Source organism: Panthera pardus, unplaced genomic scaffold (genome assembly GCF_024362965.1).
Source record: "Panthera pardus isolate Hobbes unplaced genomic scaffold, ASM2436296v1 HiC_scaffold_13, whole genome shotgun sequence".
NCBI lineage: Eukaryota > Metazoa > Chordata > Mammalia > Carnivora > Felidae > Panthera > Panthera pardus.
This window is the reverse complement of record NW_026526688.1, coordinates 173,640,988-173,662,131: the sequence shown is the minus strand read 5'-3', so window position 1 is coordinate 173,662,131 and position 21,144 is coordinate 173,640,988. Positions and strand designations below refer to the sequence as shown.

The 21,144-nt window shown below is 40.1% G+C and overlaps 1 protein-coding gene across 3 annotated transcripts in view; it reads left to right on the top strand.

Moving 5' to 3' along the window:
* CUNH4orf19 (chromosome unknown C4orf19 homolog) overlaps window positions 1-21,144 on the top strand; it is an 86,539-nt gene that overhangs the window by 34,579 nt on the left and 30,816 nt on the right. Inside the window, exons 1-2 of one of the 3 annotated variants that reach the window (XM_053901628.1) lie at window positions 7,637-7,690; window positions 10,687-10,738. The exons of 1 other annotated variant lie outside the window; for it this stretch is intronic. The gene's annotated coding sequence lies outside the window, so the exon portion shown is untranslated. Of the gene's footprint in view, window positions 1-7,636; window positions 7,691-10,686; window positions 10,739-21,144 lie in introns of those variants that run through there. One more of the 3 variants, XM_053901627.1, reaches the window with a different exon arrangement.

Genomic DNA, 21,144 nt, shown 5'->3' with positions numbered 1-21,144 from the left:
TCAGCTCAGGTCACGATCTCGCAGTTAGTGAGTTCGAGCCTTGCACCAGGCTCCATGCTGACAGTGCAGAGCCTGCTTGGGATCCTCTCTCTCCCTATCTCTCTGCCCCTACCCTGCTCTCTCACTCAATCTCTCTCAAAATAAATAAATAAACCTAAAAAAAAAAAAAAGTAGTCTGAAGTCTGAAAATAAAAGAAACAACTAGAAGTCATTTAAAAAATGGTAAAATAAAATAACAAAAGAGAGATTCAGTGTATAGTATAAATATAAATGGTTTAAACTTCTCTATTAAAAGGCAGAGACTTGGAGTGCCTGGGTGGCTGAGTCAGTTAAGCATTCAACTCTTGGTTATGGCTCAGGTCATGATCTCGCAGTTCCTGATCTCTAGCCTTGTATCGGGCTCTGTGCCGACAGTGCAGATCCTGCTTGGGATTCTCTCTCTTTCTCTCTCCCTCTCCCTCCCTTGCTTATGCTCTGTCTCAAAATAAATAAACATTTAAAAAAAAATAAACAAAAATCCAAGACTTATAGCTTGGGTCAGAAAGGAGTAATGCCAATTGCCGTTCACCTAGAATAATGTGACGAAGAAAATAAACACTAAGAGGGAGGCAAAGATAAGGCAAATAAGTACAGCAAAAAGAAATTAGGGACTGCATGTTAATATCAGAAGAAATGCATTTAAGGAGAAAGAAAGCATACATATTCTTTTAATTTTTGATCAAAATAAAATTATGGTTTTGTATATGTCAAATAACTCTGTTTCAAATACAAGCCAAAAAGAGTAATAAAGAAGGAATTGAAAAAAAGACATGTGGAGGGAGAATTTAGCACAACTCTCCCAGTATTCCAAGATATTCCTGAATCTGTGGGATAGACAAGTATTTTAAAAATCATGTTTATTAATTCTTCCCAAAATGTGCTTTAGAAGAATATTCTCAACCAGCATCATATGACACATGCTATCTTTATATAGAGACTGACAATAAAGATATTTCATGGTTAAAAAAAAAAATGAGTCAATTTGCACAAAAATTATGAGTTCATCCTATCTATCCTAAAGTGGCTTTTTGTTTTCATTTGGGTATATCCTCCTTGATTATTTACATATGTCTTTATATTCACATTTATTAATTGTTAAAAAAACAATTGAAGTTACATTTTATATAAAGTCCTGCTTTATTTTCACCTAGTGGTATTTTTTTCTTTCTCTAATTTCTGAATATGTCATTATTTAATTAAAGATACTTTTATTTTTGAGCATTAAAGTTGTTTAAAATATCTGATAGTATTAAAAATAAAAACTAAGTGGACCACCCCTTTTCAGAGATTTTTGTTCACCTCTCTGATTCTCTGATTATGTTTTTTTTTTTTGTTAGACTGTAATAATTGGAATTTTGGAGCAAAAGTTATTGACATGTTAAAGGTTCTTTAACACTAGCTTTTATAAAAAAATAAAAGTGCCAATTTATTAGACAAAAGTGTTATCCATTGATTTACATTTATTTATATCTATAGTTGAGTGATTTTTCATATTCATTGGCTGTCATTTTAGTCTTTTGTTAATTGATCATGTCCTTTGTTTTTTGTTTGTTTTATATTGGTGTCTTTAATAAATATGCTATTGCACTAAGTATCCTTTTAAAGTTAAGGATGGTAACCCTTTATTGTCTGTGTCAAATATTGTTTCATTTGGTCTTTGCATTTTTATAAACAGTGTCTTTTAAGGTGAATAATGTTTACTTCTTATGTAATCTATTAATCTTTTAATATTAATCTTGATGTTTCTTCCAGACCTTTAGTAACTGAAAGGCCCTCTATTCCTAAATTAGATAAATAGTTGCTTATATTTTTCTCCAATAGTTTTTTTTTTTTTTGTTCTCATATAATGTAATTCAGGATCTAACTTCTTCTGAATAACCTGTTGTCCCAGCACCACTTATGAAGCAATTATAAAAATTCACAGGATCTTATATGTAGAGAAGCCTAAAGATTCCACCAGAAAGCAAGCAGGCAAACAAAAACCTGTTAGAACTAATAAATTCAGTAAAGTTGCAGGATACAAAATCAATATATAAAAATCAGCTGTGCTAACAACAAACTATCTAAAAAGGAAATTAAGAAAATAATTCCATTTACAGTAGCATCAAAATAATAAAATACTGAATAAACTTAACCAAGGAAGTGAAAGACTTCTACACTGAAAACTACAAAATATTGATGAAGGAAATTAAGACATGAATAAATGGAAAAATATCCCATGTTCATGGATCAGAATAATTAATATTGTTGAAATGTTCATACTACCTAAAGTGATCTATAAATTCATTGCAGTCCCTATCAAAATCCCAGTGGGATTTTTTATAGGAAAAAGAAAAACAATTCTAACATTTGTATGGAACCACAAAAGACCCAGAATAGAGCAATCTTGAAAAAGGAAAACAAAGCTGGAGGCATTACACTTCCTGGTATCAAAATATATCACCAAGCTACAGTCATTAAGCTAGTGTGGTACTGGCATGAAAACAGAAAAATAGACTAATGGAACAGAATAGAAAGCCCATAAATAAATTCATGCATGTGGGGTGTCACAAACACAAACATTCAGTCCATAGAATATGGTCAACTTATCTTTGACAAGGGAGCTGAGAATACACAGTGATGAAAGAGTAGTCTCTTCAGCAAATAGTGTTGGGAAAACTGGATATCCATATGGAAAAGAATGAAATTGGACCCTTATCTTACACCATACACAAAAATCAACTCAAAATGAGATACAGATATAAGACCTGAAACTGTAATAGTCCAAGAAGAAAGCATTTGTCTTAGCAATGATTTCTTGGATATGACACCAAAAGCACAAGCATCAAAAGCAAAAATAGACAAATGGGACTGCATCAGACAAAAAAGATTCTCCACACTAAAGGAAACAATGAACTGAGTGGACAGTCAACTGACAGAATGGAAAAAATATTTGCAAACCATATATCTGATTAGGAGTTAATATCCAAAATATATAAGGAATCCCTACAACTCAATAGCAAAAAACAAAAACAGGCGAAGGACTTGAATGGACATTTCTTCAGAAAAACATACAAATGGCCACCTAGGTATATGGATGCTTAAAGACGCTTAACACCACTAATCATCAGGGAAATGCAAATGAAAACCACAGTAGGATGTCCAGTCACACTTATTAGGCTGACTGTTCTAAAAAAAAAGTAAAATATAACGAGTGTTAGGATGATAGAAATTGGAATCTTGTGTACTTGGTGGAAATGTAAAATGGTGTAGCCACTATGGAAAACAGTATGGATGTTCCCCAAAAACTTAAAAATAGAACTACCATATGATCCAGCAATCCCACTTCTGGGCATTTATCCAAAAGAATTGAAATCTGGATCTCGAAGAGATATCTGCACCCCCATGTTCTTTGTAACATTATTCATAATCACCAAGATGTAGAAACAACCTGAATGTTCACTGATGAATGAATAGACAAAGTATACATAGCTGTACGTACAATTGAATCCTCTTCTGCCTTAAAAAAAGACTGCCATAATTTGACCACATGAATGAGCCTGGAGGACATTATGCTCAGCGAAATAAGCCAGTCACAGAAGGACAAATGTAGCATGGTTGCACTAACATGAGATATCTAAAACAGCCAAATTCATATAATCGTGAAGTAGAGTGGTGACTGCCAAAGGCCGGGGTGAGGGGGACCTCCAGAGTTGTTGAATTGGTATAAAATTTTAGTTTTCCAAGATGAATAACTTTTAGAGATCTATATAGTTAACAATACTGTGCTATTCTCTTAAAAATTTGCTAAGAGGGTAGATCTCATACTGTGTTCTTATCATAGTAAGTAAGTAAATAAAATCCATGATTTAATTCTGCACGTTTTATACACTAAATGCTTATATACCTTATGATCTCACTTTAGGGGAGGGGAGAAATGTTTATTTTATATTATTTTTATGTCTGATTTTTACCATAGCTCTTTGGGAGTTTTTAGGCAAAAATAGCTCACCACTTAAGAGTACCACTTCTCTAGGGTGACAATTTTCTTTATTTTTTAGTGCACGTTATACACACTGTGCTGTGATATGGTTACGGTTCAATTAAAATAGGGGTTAGCCTATATAAGTTTTAGTGCAAACAAAAATGTGAATGAGAAGAATAAGGCTACACTTTTCGATGAAAGAATTGTGGGTGACTGTGAGGTATGGTTACATAATTGTTGACTCTGAGAGGCACACCGATGTGTTTTTCCATTTTTAACTCAACAAACATTTATTGGGCATCTTCTCTGTGTGTGAAATATTATCAAAGACCCAGGATAACCAAAAAGAATGAAAGGACGTCCCTAAAGCAACCATTGGACCCTCCTGGGCTCAGAACTAGCACAGAGTTTGTTCAGTGAATCCAGGGTGCCAAGTACATCTGGCAACCAAAGGAAAGCTTTAGTGTCAGATCCAAAACGTCAGTGCACATGAGTAATCTGAGATTTTACCAAACAGGATTATTATAGTCAGTGAACAATACGTTCCTTGACTTCTTGAGATTGACTTTACCAAATTTGTCATGAGACCTTCTCTCCTCCTAGGTCTTCTTTTATTCTAAGACCAGGTTACATATCTTTAAAAAAGAGAGAGAGAGAGAGAGAGGATGCCATGAATCTAAGGCCCTTGTGAATCTTTTATGTTCTTTGCATCTATTTTGAGGGAAGGTAAATATCAAGGCACTGTTTTCAGTACTCTCCAGGTGTTAACACATAAAATTGCCCTAACAACCATATGAAATGGTATCACCATTTGCAGTTTATGGATGAAGAACCCAAGGCAGAGACAGATTGGGTGATTAACCAACCAAAGCTAGGAAGTAATGGGAGGTTTGGAAGGGGCAGTCTTCATTTTTCTCTTTAATTCAGAGCCCTCTACCCCCCGCTCCCCATGTTAATGTCGGTATTGTCTGTAGTCCTAGCCACGCTCTTCTTTGGCATGTACTAGAGAGGATGTGACTGACTTGGCTCTGCTACCAAGATTAACGTTGGTCTTAGTACAAATCTCTAAGCGGCTTTGTAGGGCTTCTCTCCCCCCCCCCCCCCGCCCCCACCAAGTTCTCAAGCTGACTTTAACCAACTACGATGGATAAATATTAACTTTTAGGTCAGCACCACCATGCGTCACAGGCCAGAGTCTAAATACCAGGGAACTTTAGTCTCTTCCTGTGTTCTCTCACATGGGCAGAGGAAGACAGAAATGCAGCCTCAGATGTTTCCCTGCAAATCAGCTAGATGGTTGTGCCACTTTGTTCATTCAGTATGATCACATTGTGTCTTTGTAGATATGTGGATGATACATTTTTAATAACCACGATAATCAGAGGAATTCCACTGTTGGTCATCAGATCTCTATGCGTTTGGGTTCACAAGTACAGATACATGTTCAAAGAAATACAAAATACAAACACACACACACACACACACACACACACACACACACACACACTAAAGGTCAAGGGATCTTATAAATTATTTAATGCAAGCCTTTCAATTTATAAAAAAAAAAAAAAGGAAAATGAAGGGGTGCCTGGGTGGCTCAGTCGGTTAAGCGTCCGACTTCAGCTTGGGTCATGATCTCATGGTTCATGAGTTCGAGCCCCACATCGGGCTCTGTGCTGACAGCTCAGAGCCTGGAAAGTGCTTCAGATTCTGTGTCTCCTTCTCTCCCTGCCCCTCCTCTGCTTGTGCTCTGTCTCTCTCTCAAAAATAAATAAACATTTAAAAAAAATTTTTTTTAAAAGGAAAATCAATACCCAAAATATTATTTACCAAAATCACATAGATGTTATTTTTGAAAAAGCAGTCCCATGTTAGCTCTCTATGTACTACTGCACTTTAAATTGTTTTAATTTTTCATCACAGCTATGTAGTAGGGTACAGTTAGAAGATCTCCTAGTTCTGCAAGGGTTCTCAGGAAAAAGAACAGGTCCCAGTTCTCCTGCTCCTTAGTTCCTCTTCCCCAGAGAAACCATTTTCAACTCTTAGCCTGGTATCATCTCCACATACCTTCATGGCAAGCAAGTATTGCCACCTCCTGATTGTGTTAGTTTGGGACATTGTACATGGACTCTCTCTAATGGATGATGAGAACTTAAGCTCTTTCTTCTTATCCACACCATGAACAATCTGTTTCTATCCTCACGGTATAATTCTGTCTTGGTTTTAATTATAAAAATATGCAAGGTTTACACTGACTGTATAGTTGACCCTTGATCAACATGAGTTTGAACTGTGCATGTCTACTTGTATGCAGATTTTTTTCATGAATAGAGTACTGTAGATGTATTTTCTGTTCCCAGTGATTTTCTTAAATTTTTTTTTAATGTTCATTTACTTTTGAGAGAGAGAGACAGAGCATGAGCGAGGGAGGGGCAGAGAGAGAGAGGGAGATACAGAACATGAAGCAGGCTCCAGGTTCCAAACTGTCAGCACAGACCCCGACGCAGGGCTGCGAACTCACAAACTATGAGATCATGACCTGAGCCGAAGTCGGACATTTAACTGACTGAGCCACCCAGGCACCCCTTCCAGTGATTTTCTTAATAGCATTTTCTTTTCTCTAGCTTACTTTATTATAAACATACAGAATACAATACATATATATAACATGTGTTAATCAACTGTTTAAGTTGTCAGTAAGGCTTCAGGTAAACAGTAAGCTATTAGCAGTTAAGTTTTGGGGGAGTCAAAAGTTATACATGGATTTTCAACTGTACAGGGGAGCCAATGCCCCTAATCATTGCATTGCTCAAGGGTCAATTGTATGTGCTATTCAGAAATGGGGCATATACTAAACTTTTTTTTTCTTGCACAACTTATCCCTAGAGTTAATAATTTCCTTTTTACTTGTTTATTTTTGTATGTTTGTGTTTCTTGAGTGTGTGGGTTTTTTTTTATGTTTATTTATTTTTGAGAGAGAGCACATGCCTGAGCTGGGGAGGGGCAGAGAGAGAGAGAGAGAGAGAGAGAGACACGTTATCTGAAGCAGGCTCTGGGCTCTGAGCTGTCAGCACAGAGCCCAATGCGGGACTTGAACTCATGAACAGAGAGATCATGACCTCAGCAGAAGTGGGACGCCTAACTGAGCCACACAAGTGCCCTTTGAGTATGTGTTTTTTACGTATTTAACTATCCATACAGTACTTAAATATTTACCAGTTGTCTAAATACTCTCTCAAGATGTTCCATGATTCTGTCAGTTTCATATGAGGTCTTGGGTAGATGTCTCTCTCGGGGACTTCAGACCTGCTCATCTGGACTGGTTGTCCTCTCAGCCTGGTTACGCGGAGATCTCTTGCCATCACCATCTGAAAGAGTCCCTTCCCTTCTCTCCTGTGGTGGAGCTCCTATTTCCTAGATGTCATGCCTTACTTTTGTTTGTTTTATTCCCTCAACATTCATGGACCACGTCCTACAATAGCTTTCTAAGAAAAAGTATATGGAGGAAAAAATTATTTAAGGACTTGCCTGTCTAAAAATGTCTGTATTCTACTTCCCCGCTTGAATGATAGATTGCATAGAGACTTCTATGTTGGAAATCATTTTCACTCAAAACTTTTTTTTTTCCTTTAGAATTTTGAAGACACCGCTCCGTTGTCTCCTTATTCACAATATGGCTGTTGAAAGGTATACCACCATTTCAATTCTCAGTCCTTTATATATAAATGTATTTTCTTTTTGGATGTTGGTTGAATATTCTTTATCCTAGTATTATGAAAGTTCACAGTAATATACCTCAGGTGTGGATTTATTTTCATTGTGCTGGGTACTTGGTGGGCCCTTTGAATCTAGAAAATCTACCCTCTAATTTTGAGGAATTTCCTTGAATCATTTTATTAATGTTTTCTTCTCCTGTGGGTGTTTTACTTCACTTTCTAGATCTTCTGGAATTCCTTGATTATTTATCTGCTTTTCTTATCCTTTTTCAACATAGATTCCTTCAACTGAGATTCTTATATATGTGGTTATGTTTTTCATTTCTAAGAGTTATTTTTGGGGGGGGGGTTGCTTTTTGAATGCCTTTTTTTTACAGCATCACTTTCTTGCTTCATGATGCCCTGTACTCTCTTATATCCATGAGTTTTTGAATAATAATTTTTGAAATTTTCTTTTGCCTCATAGTTCCCAGCTCCCTCTAGATTGTTTCTGGTTTTCCTCCGGCTATTTGATAGTCACTGATGTTCTGCTCACATGTAAGAGCAGGAAAGTAAAAACTGAAGTTCAGAATATGAAGGGGAGTGGGAGGGAACATTCACTGAGGGTCACTTGTAATACTGATCTGGCCGAGCCAGTTGCTGGGGAACTTCTAGTGTCAGTATCTTCAGGGCTTTCCCCATGGATTGGTCACATCCTCTAAGAAAACTCCTCTAAGCTCTTGCCTGGAGGGTAAGAGCCTGTCTGCCAGTGTGCGTTTGGGAGATGAGCGTGGGGAGTAGACTGTAGGAATCCTCCTATCTTGGTGTGATGTCCCACCCTGAACATTGCCCAGTACACCACCCCCCTCCCCAGTTCAGAGACCTTCTAGTTTTGCCCCCTCTGCAGGATAAACTTCCAGGCTCCTGCTGAGGTGCTGTCACGCAGGTGACAGTAGGGGAAGGAAGGGAGTGTCAGCTGCTTCTTAAACAGAGTTCAACCACTACCACTGCTCTGGCCCCAGCTTCCCCGCTGCCTGAGGCACCTGCTGCCTCCAGTCACCACCAATCGCTGAGCCTTTTGATGACCCTGCAGTGTAAACAGTGGTGCTCATCTGTCCACTTGCAGCTTCTGGCCTAGCTTTCTCAGGTCCACCTGATGAGTGGTCACTGTCCTCCTGCTTCCTAGCTTTCAAAATGCTGTCATTGTCACCTCTCCTGGTTCTGTTGTTAAAAAGATACATGTACATACACACATATAATTATTTTAGTTTTATTAAGATTTAGGAGTAGCCCAAAATTGAATAGTATTTTTTTTTTTTAATTTTTTTTTTTTCAACGTTTATTTTATTTTTTGGGACAGAGAGAGACAGAGCATGAATGGGGGAGGGACAGAGAGAGAGGGAGACACAGAATCGGAAACAGGCTCCAGGCTCTGAGCCATCAGCCCAGAGCCTGACGCGGGGCTCGAACTCACGGACCGTGAGATCGTGACCTGGCTGAAGTCGGACGCTTAACCGACTGCGCCACCCAGGCGCCCCTGAATAGTATTTTTTTTAACGTTTATTTTTGAGAGAGAGAGACAGACAGACAGACAGCACACAAGCAGGGAAGGCGCAGAGAGAGGGGGACAGAGGATCTGAAGGGGGCTCTGCACTGACAACTGTGAGCCCGATGAGGGGCTTGAACTCACAAGCTGCAAGATCATGACCCAAGCCGAAGTCGGCCACTCAACCAATTGAGCCGCCCAGGTGCCCAAGTGAGTATGTTGGATCCACTGTCTTTACCTGATGTCCTACCAACACATATTTAAATACAGATAGTATTTACCAACATATTACACCACAGAGGTCCAAGAACATGTAATTATCCACTCTAATTTGTGATAAATGACAGGATTCCAAATAAAAGATTTTTTAAATTGTTTATCAGGAAACACAAAAACCTAATTCACCTGTGAACATAAATTCTTCTCTCTCACTGTTTAACATATAACTTAAAAATCATTCTAGGAGTTTTCAACAAACAACTACTTTATTGCATATCTGCTTGGTCCATGGCACTGTGACCTGTTCTGTAGAGCTTATAACCCTCTCTTTGCCCCTACCCCTCGACTGAGATTTATCATGCCACAAATGATTAAAGTTTAAGACTGTATTTCATTTATAAAATGGCTTGGGGACTTTTTGCAGGTGAGAGAAACTATTCCTTAAACTACAGACAGTGCCAAGAAAGTGAATGTTGGCATCTATTATCTGCCCTGCGGTCACTTTATCATTTTTTCTCTTTCCCCAGTGGGGTGCCACTGGCATTTTGAATGAGAAAAAATTCTGTTACGCTGCACAAGCCCAAGCGTCACAGTCTGGTCAGCATGTAAACATTAAATGCCATTCGTGCCCTGTCACTGAGACACTAAAACACTAATCGCCCCATGTATTTCCAGATGTCCTTCCCGTATAGCCAAGTGTCCCCAAGGGGCAGTAACCTCCCTCCCCAGAAAGTCACGGATTTTTCACACAGTTCTTTGAAATGGATCCCGTTATGTTTTATAACAAAGATCACAAAGCCTCTGATAGGTTAAATAAGTTCTTTATGTTCACCATAAGCCAGCACCTGGTTTGAAAATGAAGTCTAATTCCAAAGGTTGCTCTGTCTGTTAGCAGTTGCTGAAAGAGTTCACGGAGGTTGTATTAGCTTGGGCTGCCATGACAAAATATCAGAGACTGAGTGGCTTAAAAAATAGAAATTTGTGGGGCACCTGGGTGGCTCAACTGGTTAAGCACCCAACTTCGGCTCGGGTCATGATCTCACGGTCCGTGAGTTCGAGCCCCGTGTCGGGCTCTGTGCTGACAGCTCGGAGCCTGGAGCCTGCTTGGGATTCTGTGTCTCCCTCTTTTTTTGGCCCTCCCCTGTTCATGCTCTGTCTCTGTCTCAAAAATAAATAAACATTAAGAAAAAAAAATTTTTTAATACAAATTTGTGTTTTCACAGTTTAGGAGGCTAGAAAGTCCAAGATCAAGGGCCCAGGGAGGTTCAATTTCTGGTAAGAACTTTATTCCTGACGTGCTGTGGCTGTCTTGTTGCTCTAACCTCATGTGGCCCTAAGCTTGTGCATGGAGAGAGAGAGGAGAGCTCTCTGGGTGTCTCTTCTTATAAAGGCATGAATCCTATCAGACCAGGATCCTACTCTCATTTAACCTTAATTACTTCCTTAGCTGCTCTTTCTCCAAAGGTAGCCAAAATGGGGGGTTAGGGCTTTAACATATGAATTTAGAGGGAACACATTCAGTCCATAACAGAAGTTGAGGACTGAAAATACATCATTTGATTGGTGCTTGAACACCGGATGACCTCTGTACCGACAATTTTGGTATAGAGGTAAGGCCAGAGACCATATAGCAAGAAGCAGATACTCCAGGAAAATGTGGTGATGATCTGTATCCTAGGGCAGAGAGAGATGGGAGAGTGAGTGAGCAACACTCAAAGTTGAGAACCTGGTGTATAGTAGAGACCAAAAGGAGAGGTATATGCCATCTATGTTTTCCTCCACAAATGGAAATTACGCACTCGTGTGTTATGTGCACACATACGTAGCATTCCTGTCTTAATTGGGGCTGCTATAACAAATCACCACGGACAGGGTGGCTTAAACAACAAACATTTCTTTCTCGTGGTTCTAGAGGCTGGAAATGCAAGATCAAGATCCCAGCTTGGTCAGGTTCTTGGTGAGGGTCCCCTTCTGGGTTATGTGCTCACATGGCCGCTCTTTGGTTCCTGCACAAGACAGAGTGAGAGAGTGATCAATCTCCCATCTCTTCCTTTTACAAGGACACTCATTCTTTTTCTTTTTTTTTTTTTAACTATTGATTTATTTGAGTTTTTTTTCTTTGAATAGAAAGAGAGACAATGCAGGCAAGGGGCAGAGAGAGAGGGAGACAGAGGATCAGAAGTGGGCTCTGCGCTGACAGCAGAGAGCCCGAAGTAGGACTCAAACTGATGAACCCACGAGACCATGAGCTAAGCTGAAGTCAGACGGTGCCCCACGAGGGCACTCATTCTGCCATACAGCTTCGCACTCCTGACTTTATCTAACCCTAATCACCTCCCAGAGACCCCCACCTCCAGATACCGTCATAGTGAGGATTAGGACTTGAACATATGAACGTGGGACACAAATATTCAGCCCATAGCACTTCCCTCACAGCTGAATTAGCACTGACATTTCAAAAAAGAGGAAGTGGCAGAAAGAGTAAAGATGAGGGACAAAGTGGGTTCTTGCTTGAAAATACTTCACCTGCATTGGATTATGTCCATCATGAGGCCATTTGAGAACAGGAAATGCATTCTTAATGTATCAGTTATCTATTGCTGCACAGTAAGGTATCCCCAAAGTAGTGGTTTAAAACAACAGTAAACATCATCTTCAATGGTTTCAGTGGGTCAGGAATTAGAGAGTGGCCCCAGTGGGCATTTTTGGCTCAGGGTATATCATAAGGTTGCAGTCAGTTGTCAGCCATGGTTTTAGTCACTAAGGATTGACTGTTACACTTCCAAGATGGCACAAGTCCTCCTCAAGGGGCCTCTTTACTGCTTGTGTCCTCACAGCATAGCATCTGGCTTCCCTCAGAGTGAACAACAGGAGAGAACATCACAGAAGCCGTAAGGCCTTTCCTAACCTAGCCTTGACTTAATCATGTACCATCATTCCCACCATATTCCTTTCATCCCACAGGACAGCCCCAGATCAGTGTGGGAAGGGAACTACGCAGGGACGCAGACCAGGAGGCACAGACCACTGTGGGCCAGTGGGCAGGCTGACTACCCCACCTAATAACCGTTCTGCTATAGTTTCTCACCTTTTACTGCTTAGTGAAGAAAGGACTTGTTTAAGAAGTGAAGGTTAACTAGATACCCTCTTCCCACGTGTATCTAAGGCAGATGACTGAGGTCATGTTGACAGAGGCCAAAGCAGTAGTCACTCTTGGAGAGTCCAAGAAGTGTGAAGGAGCAGAATTTGGTGCCAGGAGGGTAAAGAAGGACGCTTGGTCCCAGAAAAGAGAAGAGAAGGTAGAGGCCCAAGGACTCCAGCCTCTCTGCTGATTCAAGACATCCAGATTTAAGATGGAATAGTTACAGGTGCCAAACTAACAGTTCCAACATTTGTTCAGTCCAAAGGCACTAAAATTGGACAATAGAAAGAGGTTATTCATTTCAATTCTGCAAAACATTTGTATGTTTCCTCTAGGACAGGAAAAGAATAGCAATGGGACAGTAACACAGAGGAGGGAAGCTACCAACGAGTAGCTAACTCGGCTGGGTACACAATTGCTTTGAGTTTTTATGGGAACCCAGTGAGGTCACTGCTGTTGTTTTCATTTAGTGGGAGTAAAATTGAACCTAGAAGATTTATGGTCAGCCACATAACCTGTTAGTAGCGGCCAAAATTGCACTTAACTTTAAAATAGGCCTTCCCAGCCTCTAAAAATCAAACTGAGTTAGTTCGAGTATAGGTAAGGGCAGCCACAGGAAAGCTTAAGGTGGGTGAGAACTAGCCTCTCTCCAACATCTCCCCTCCCAAGATACAATGAGAGCAAGTCTCAGACCAAATTCCCCAAACATGTATTTTTTTAATGTTTATTTATTTATTTTTTTATTTATAAATAAATAATATTTTAGATTATTTGTTCTTTCTTTATTTATTTTTATTAGGGAGAGAGAGAGAGCACAAGCAGGGAAGGGGCAAAGAGAGAGGGAGAGAGAACAGGGGAGGGGCAGAGAAAGCAGGGAGAGAGAGAATCCCAAGCAGGCTCTGCACACTGACAGCACAGATCCTGATGCAGGGCTTGAACTCATGAACCATGAGGTTATAACCTGAGCCAAAATCAAAGAGTCCAAAGCTTAACCAACTGAGCCACGCAGGTGCCTCCCCAACACGCATGTATTTTTAAGCCACATTTACTAGCAAGCAGCCGCAAAGCAATACGTGTATCTGTTTTGTAAACTTGAAATGCTGGTTGTCTAACTTTTTAGGTTATTGTCCCATCACCCTGCAGAAAAGATCCTTGATGACCTGACAGTATTCCAGACATAGTATTCGGTTACTATCCTAGTCAGCACCAGGCAGCAGAAATTAGGGAATCCAATGGTGTGGGTCACAGGACCGGGAATCTGGCTTCAGACAACACGCCCAAGGGTGCAGAGTGCAGGCTTCTCTAGAGTCAGGCTCCCTGTTCATAAGGGGCCAGGGAAGCCCACCTGCAAACCTCAAGTCACCCAGCTGGTGTCTGTTTGTAACATTTCATTCCCTGATCGATAAGCCACAAATTTCACAAATGAAAACCCATTTATGCCATTCACTCACTCATATCTTAATCGGGGGGCAGCTGGAGTTGCATTTGGGGTGGTCTTCCCGATTAGATACTAGTTGATCACCCCTGAAGTGTAAAATTTTTACTACCGCTAGGGTTTAATAAACGAAACATTTACATCATACTGTTTAGGGTGAAGTAAGCTATAGACATCAAAGCAAAAAGACCTGTAAATTCTCAGCCCAGAGAGTGGACACAGGCAGAGCTACGTTGAGGACCAACACATACTATCCCGTTGGAATCCAGTACCGAATTCGATGTACGGTTACCTTCACATTGCTTCATGTGAAGCTTCTTAATCAGATTATAAAATTCTTGGAAAGAGTGGGTCATACACATACTTTTTTTATTTTTCCACAATGGCTATCACAGTGCTAGACACATACAGGTACATAGAGGTGTAGAATGTATACTTTTCCATTGTTAAAATCTATGGCAATATCTTACAAATGTTTGGGCCTGAGGATTCTGTATTTGCTTTGAAATTCTAAAGTGCCTCAATGGACCAAAAACCCGGAGACATCAAAACACCACCTGGCTCACTTGAAATGATCCAGTGCAATTTAGGACTGCAACGAATAATGGAAATGTTATACATTTTGTGTGGTTTTCTTTTTTTTTTTTTAATTTTTTTTTAATGTTTGTTTATTTTTGAGAGACAGAGAGAGAGAGAGACAGAGACAGAGCCACAGAGAGAGGGAGACACAGAATCCGAAGCTGGCTCCAGGCTCTGAGCTGTCAGCACAGAGCCTGATGTGGGGCTCGAACTCACGAACTGTGAGACCATGACCTAAGTTGAAATCGGATGCTTAACTGACTGTGCCACCCAGGCGCCCCACTTTTTGTGTGGTTTTCTTTTCATGTCAATTCGCAGCCTTGGTTCCAAGATATATTAAGCTTCATCAGGTGATAAGCATAACGTATGAATCCTAATATCTAAATGTACGTGGCAATACCTGGCTTCGCTTCAGAATTTTTTTTAGTTGAGTTTGTCCATTTCCACCAAATGTAATCCTGTCGATCATCAGCTCCGGGGAGACAGAAGTTAGTACTTGATTTGTTTTTATTCCAGGTGTTGCTCGAATGCTAATAGTTGAAAAGCACTGTACTATTTGACCCGGAAGAGCTTTGACTAAAGGGATTTCCACGTTTTCACTCCTGTCCCCAGGGAGGAAAGGTATCCAGGTCCTTCTGTTTAACAGGTAATCACTGCACCTGGCAGCAGTTAGTGCTGAGTGTTTGGTTTTGTTAGGCAATAGCCCTCAGCCCCACCGCCAGCCCGCAGCCACACCCCAGCCAGCAGGGCCCAGGGCTGGGTTTTCTGTTTGGTTTTTAACCATTGCACAACTGTGTAAAGTCCTAAGAACCTGCTAGGATTTTAGCCGTGGGATGTGAGCTTTTGGGGCGCCTCTGGCACAAAGAAAGGAGAACGGGCAGAACAGCCGCACTGTAGGTCTGATGAGGTCAAAAACCTGGTGAGAAAATGCTTCAGGAAGAAAACGGTTTTTTGCAATGGCTCAGAGAGAGGAGGAAGCCCTTACAGATTCACTGAAGCGGTCTCCTAGGCAGGAAAGCTGCCGATGAGTTTAGGAAAGGAAGAGTTTGAGATTGAATTAGAAAGACTGATCCCGTAAATGTACTTTGCATTCCTTCCAAATTCACATAAAAGGACACAGGAGTATGTATGCAGTATTTAAAAATGCTGCCGTTGAAGGAACTACTCTCGTGAACAGTTTTAGCCCTGGTGTATATTATATAAACTCCACCAGAAGGGAAAACCTTCCTCCTTGGTTCCAGCTTCAGTTTGCACATATAAATACACATACACACACACACGCACACACACGCACACACACACTCATTTTAATATTATTAATTTCAAAAATTCAGTGTAGGTAATTTTGAATTTTCAAAAATTCAGTGTAGGTAATCTGGTTCAGTGCTCATGGTTTGAGATTTTAATTCTGACATATTTGGTTTATCACATTTTGAAACTTTTTCCATTTAGGATCTTTTCTACCCAGGAACCTAGCTTGAGTTTTTATGAAACAAGATGACATAGCAGCTCAGATTGAAATCACTGAGTTTGAGTAATGCTGAATTTAACAGGATGTTATCTAAAAACCTTATACCTTCAAGTGTTTCTAGACTAAATTCTGTGATTTCCCCAGAAACACATTATCAGATAGTCTTCAATAATGTGCCACATAAGTATATTTATTACAGATGTAGGTACTTTACATTACAGCCACTCTTTTTTAATATGTCTTGCTTTGAGACTCACGTATTCCTTCCTTTGTATGTTCTCCCCAACCATATGATTGTGTATTACTGATGCTATAAATATCTTCTATCTTTTTTTTTAACTTTTTTTAATCTTTATTTTTAGAGAGAGACAGTGTGAGCAGGGGAGGAACAGAGAAAGAGAGGGAGACACAGAATCTGAAGCAGGCTTCAGGCTCTGAGCTGTCAGCACAGAGCCTGACGTGGGGGTCGAACCCACAAACTGTGAGATCATGACCTGAGCCGAAGTCTGACGCTTGAACGACTGACCCACCCAGGTGCCCCTAAATATCTTCTGTCTTAAGGCGAGACTGACTCCTGGTTGTTCCCTTATGATCTCTGTGTGCAAAACGCTTAGTGTTTGCTGAAATTGCCTGTGGCTTGTCAATTAATCCTAGGTGTCCCTGAAATCTGAATAAAGAATAGGGTTTATAAATCTACATAAAATAACAGGACAAGTGAGATTTTAGAATCTCTGACTTCCTTGAGATTTGATCTAGTTAATAACCATCGCGACAGGGCCGTCCTTTTATTCTTGGAAGAAAATACTGTCTTCTAGAGAGGGAAAAATGGAACCAATTCAACCTGCTTATCCAACCACGTAGAAGACAGGAGGAAGGTGACCTCTGCATAGCTGTTTTGTCTGGACCCTATCCTTCAACTCCTCCTCCTAACCCCCGCCCCACCTGTTAACCTTGAGTTGATTTTGAAAGGAGGAAAGAATGCCTTGGGCTACATACATTTCCCTTTGAGTGTATGCCCCCTCACCCCCCATATACCACATCATACGTGCCATGCACTAAGTCCTTTAGTTCACTGAGCACAACAAACCTGTAAGATAGGTATTATTACCCCAATTCCTTATATTCAAAAGGTAAGCTAAGCCTTTTTATATTTATATTGTTTCACTTTGTTTTTTTAAAATGCTTTAAGGGGGAAAAAAAAGAAAGGATCTGAAGAGGCCCGAGTCTCAAAAGTAAGGATAAATGGTCTAGAGCACCACATTTTTCAGAGTATCAAAAACTCTTTAAAAGATTTTATCCTTTATCTAAACAGGATGCTCCCAAAACTGCTGCTGTCTGTGCTGATTTCACAGGAGGCAAATGAGTCTCCCTAACTTCTAGCCCATGATTCTGACGTAAAATATTGACTGCCAGAAGTTACCCCTTGGGTCCTTGCTAAAAGTCTCTGGTTACAAATTTGCCCTCACTTCCCCCCCCACCCCCCCCACCCCCATATTTCTGGAGAAGAGATGGAAATGGCGATCCTGGGAAGCCAGGTGACAATCTTCCACAGACTCAAGAAATCTGAGCATGACTGGACTTGTTCTCAAACTCGCTTTTCACTCAATCATATTTGGAAATTGCTTCTCTATGGGAAAGGAAGCAGCTTGCCTGACGGACTCATGTGTGTCCAGAAAAGAAAGGTTTGTTACGGAGATTCTGCCCCCATCTTAATGATCAACACGTAGTTATTACACATCTGCTGTAGTTGAGGCATTACTCAGGAGCCTTGCACGCAGTTAGCTCTATTCCTTAAGACAACCCTAGTAACAGTGTTGTTCCCATTCCACAGGTGAGGAAAATGCGTACTGCCTCAAAGTCATGTCACTTTCCTGAAGTCGTTTTCTCCCTCCCAAAATGTTAATATTCTACTGAGAACTTAAGGCCAGACATCCACCTCTTGAGACTGATTAACTCACAGCAGGGGAAGTTGGGTCTTAGGGTGACTGTTAATTGGAGGTTATTGGTGTGTGGCTGAGAGAAAACGGCCTATGAAAAGCATTTGCCCTTCGGGCTCAGGACCCTGAAACCTTGTGCTGGAGCCAGCCGGGACTGGCTGTAGAATTTTGGAATTTCAAAACTCTTGTGAGATGATATTCAAAATTAAATTGTATTAAAGTATAATTATATTGAAAACAAAAAAAAAACTTCTATTGAAAACAAAATTAACAAATACTCAAAGCTCATCAGTTGCGAATTATTTTTCTGTTTTCTGTGCTGTTGAGGATATTTACATCTATTGTGTCTGTGTGGTAGAAATACCGTAAAATGGTTTACAGCTGTACGTCTCTTCCCAACTTTGAGTTGGGTGACTTAACCTCTGTCTCGAAATCAGACACAGGAGCATTTACACCATAGAATTAGCAAATACTGTAAGTCAGAGCTCAACTTAAGGTTTTGTTGCTCAACTACACTTAAGAATATGATAAAGGGGGCGCCTGGGTGGCTCAGTCTGTTGAGCGGCCGACTTCGGCTCAGGTCATGATCTCGCGGTCTGTGAGTTCGAGCCCCGCGTCGGGCTCTGTGCTGACAGCTCGGAGCCTGGAGCCTGTTTCGGATTCTGTGTCTCCCTCTCTCTAACCCTCTCCCACTCATGCTCTGTCTCTCTCTGTCTCAAAAATAAATAAACGTTAAAAAAAAATTTTAAAAAAAGAATATGATAAAGAGGGGCACCTGGGTGGCTTAGTCAGTTAAGCATCCAACTCTTGGTTTCAGCTCATGTTATGATCTCCCTGTTCTTGAGTTCCAGCCCCGCACTGGACTTCACATGGACAGTGCAGAGCCCACTTGGGATTCTCTGTCTCTCCTTGCTCTCTGCCCCTTCCCCACTCATGTGCGCACGTGCACGCACAATCTCTCTCAAAATAAATAAAATTTATTTTAAAAAATATGATAAAATGTTAACTCAATATGCAACATGGAACTTTGCTGAGTCTGTAATTGTTACATGGGAATAGCACAAAAAAACCCTGAAGAAATTTTTTCTTCCGGTGTTCAAAAGACTATTATTCTCTGATTCAGAAAAGAATTTGCTTGTGTCATTAACAGACATGAAATTCCAACACATGTGTTCATTGTTTCACTTTCGTCTACCTTGCTAAACAATGCTATCAACTAACATTCATGTCAGGACTATACTCGTTGTAGCCGCGAGTAAATTACTGATGGAAGAGTCTGGCAAAACCTTGTGAAAGCATTCTGTGAAAACCAGTTGCCTACGTGGAATTTATAACAAAAAGAATGTATTTTATTATTATATACAAACAGTGTTCCACACAGCCTTTATTTATGATAGACATGTTTTTCTATAGAACCAGTTGTTAAATACTTGCCAGAATAACACTGCCTGCAGGGCATAACTGGTCTGCCCCCTGCACCTGCCAGAACCACAGGGCAAGATTCAGGCCTTTCCCCTCCCGCCCCGAACACGGACACCATTTTAGAACATAATTGAAATAGTTACACAGCTTTTTATCCTGTTGTTAAAAAAGAGAAGCTAACAAGCATGCCGACTGCTCCTGGTATTGAATTTTCTGCATTAGTCTCCCAGCGAAAGGGAACACTGTCGAGAAATCTCTAAATACCCAAAACTAGGTTACAGATAAGTGTCTCCTGAAATGTCATGCATTGTTGCTGAGTGTACATGTACCTTTTTTTGCTAATGAAGATTATAGGACTCATTTCCAGCGGCCTCTGGCTTATGCAATAGGATATTTACCCCCTGAAGACAATAAGCTAATATACATTACGTGTTAGTATATCAAACTAAGGAAACATTAAGGATGGAAAAAAAATAATTTAAGCCAGTCTCACATTTACAGAGTCGAGTGAATTAAAAGCAGGTTAAGAGCTTACCAGTTTCTGATTTTGTTTTACTTCTACCCTCTACCACCCTCTAGAAATGCGCTAGAAATCTGTGGATTGTCACGAATATTTTTATTTCTCAGTTACTTAAACCAACTGTAATTGGTTTTGGACTGTTTCTACAAAGTGTGTTTCTGCATAACATCTCACACGATACAAGGTGGGGCTGCCCTGTTGATTTTAGCTTCCGAAGAAGCAAGTTTTCTTTGACCGAACTTTATTTTCTTTGAGCAAACTTTAATATGCGAAATTTAGAGAACTACCGTCCTTTTCACCTTACTATTATGAACATCTAATATTTACTAATGAAAAAAAGATGAAGTAAAGTAGGTAGGAAGGAAGGAAAAACAACAACTAGGGCCCTTCCAATATCTTGTGGAAATTGCTTAGATAGGATGAGGAATGCTTAAGTAGAGGGATAAAAATGGCTGCAATATAAATTTGACTTAGGTTTGAATGATCATCTTAATGGAGACAGAACAAGTCTGCAGAGTTCTTTGGTTCTCTTAGAAAAGTAGGTGGATTGCCAAGTAAGGGTGGGAAATACTTACAGTGCACATTTTCCTGGTGATTATTAGACAGAATTGTTTTTCTGGTTTTATGATTAAGACTATGTCAGGTTCTTTGTTTTCTTGGGATGTACATTTTACCTAATTCATCACAAATAATGCTGAAAGGAAACCCTGACAAAGTGTTTGTCTCTTTGGATTTTGTCGGTTGGTGGAAAGCAGTGTTGATTGATGTTTGCTTATTTGTTGGTTGGTTGGTTTTTGGTGACATTTAAGGAAGCAAGATGAAATAAGTCCATAGAGAAGTAACAGTCTTTTTTCTTTATTGGAAATCACTGCTCCAAGAAACATACAATTTAAATCCTAAATCATTGGCTGCAGTCCACACGGAATAGATAGAGAATCCTTTTCCTGCCACACTGGCGATTTGACATCATCAAGAATTTAAGTCCCAGGAACTCATGTTCAGGAATATTCTGGGCATCCATTCTAGTATGGCCACAGTTGGGGCCTTGACCGGAGTCAGGTGTCTTCTTAACCTTGAAACCCTTCTTTGAACTCTACTTTTTTTAAACCGATGACACTGCCCTGAATGTAATAGCATGAGGCCAGATTTTTAGGGTCATTTGACAAATATTTATT